The sequence below is a fragment of the Vicia villosa genome, unplaced genomic scaffold (assembly GCF_029867415.1).
Source record: "Vicia villosa cultivar HV-30 ecotype Madison, WI unplaced genomic scaffold, Vvil1.0 ctg.004930F_1_1, whole genome shotgun sequence".
NCBI classification, from domain to species: domain Eukaryota; kingdom Viridiplantae; phylum Streptophyta; class Magnoliopsida; order Fabales; family Fabaceae; genus Vicia; species Vicia villosa.
Genome location: NW_026706545.1, coordinates 92,399 through 93,733, shown reverse-complemented (window position 1 = coordinate 93,733; position 1,335 = coordinate 92,399). Strand labels below are relative to the sequence as shown.

General features: G+C 26.1%; 1 long non-coding RNA gene across 1 annotated transcript; it reads right to left on the bottom strand.

Moving 5' to 3' along the window:
- Positions 1–275: 275 nt before the first annotated feature.
- LOC131642404 (uncharacterized) lies at positions 276–1,049 on the bottom strand. The gene is made up of 2 exons (XR_009295881.1): positions 809–1,049; positions 276–700 (listed from the first exon to the last, which is right to left on the bottom strand). It is a non-coding gene; the product is annotated as an uncharacterized LOC131642404 (long non-coding RNA).
- Between the last annotated feature and the right edge of the window lie 286 nt (positions 1,050–1,335).

Sequence of the window (1,335 nt, the reverse complement as noted above, 5' to 3'; positions counted from 1 at the left end):
TTGCAGACATTTAGCTACAGATTATTGACTTTTAGTGACAACTTTTGAGTGTCACGGAAAGTCAATTTTCTTGTAGTGAACACCAATTAAAGACATTCAACTTTATAAAATTAAAAAATCATTAGTCCTTTGGTTTTTAGTGAATAAATTCAATTTCTTGTCTTTTTTGTTGACTGCCTTGGTTGAGGTGAAGTAAATATCATTTCTTAAAAAAATAGAATATTTCTATGAATACACTTTCGAACATATCATAAAATTAAAACAACAGAGAAGCATAAATTAAATTCTAAACTAATTTATAAATGTACAAACATTGTTAACATACAAATGAAACTATACATTGAGTTTTAAAAAATATCGGCAACCGCTAAATAGACCGCGACTAAACGGTTTTGACAGGTGTCATTATTGATACCGTTATCATCATTTTTATATTAAAGAATAAATTGTAATTAATTCGCAGTATAACGACCACAATGGCGACACCTATACCAACCAAAATCACAAAAAAATTACAGTATCGCAACGCGACGACCATTTTTTAAAACTCTGCAATAGTTATAGGTACCAAAAACTTATTTAACCCTTATTTTTAAACTTAAGTAATATGCTCAATAGTACCGACAAATTCCTTGATAACACTGAGAGAAATAATTTAACACCTCTGGACATTCCGAATCACTAGTGCAGGGAATATCATCTGCAATCGCAAATATGAAAAAGAAAAATGAAAGTTACTAAAAGTTGATAAAATATTCTATATTAGATAAAGTAGAAAAATTCAAAATGATGTGAAAAAATGGTACACCTCCACTAATTTTCATAATAAATAATAGAGAAAGAAAAATGATCAAAATATAAATAATCATGAAAATTTGAGCCATATTTTTTCTCTTGTATGTAATAAACACAATTTTTTGATCTCTTTATAGGTAAGAATTCCATGTTTTGTTAATATCAATTAAGTAGTTTTTAGCACTTGAGAGTTGCAAGAAGCAGTTTATGAATATGAAATTATTGTTAAATGTCTTGAATCAATATGTTGCTTGTATCCTTTAGTTCACTCCATTAATTAATACTAGAGCAAAATAAATTATTTTTTTATCAAACTTCTTTGTTATAGTAATTATATTTTCGTTTTTCATAATAGATAGGAAATACATGTGAAAAGACAACACATTTATTTATAATTGAGAGCCATAGGAAAAAATAACAATATTTTAAATTAAAATTAATCTATATCTAATGTGAAAACTCTAAGTATAACTTCAATATTACTATTGAAGTGTAATTAGATATTCAGTATTTAATATTTAATATTAGTTTGTCGTGGTC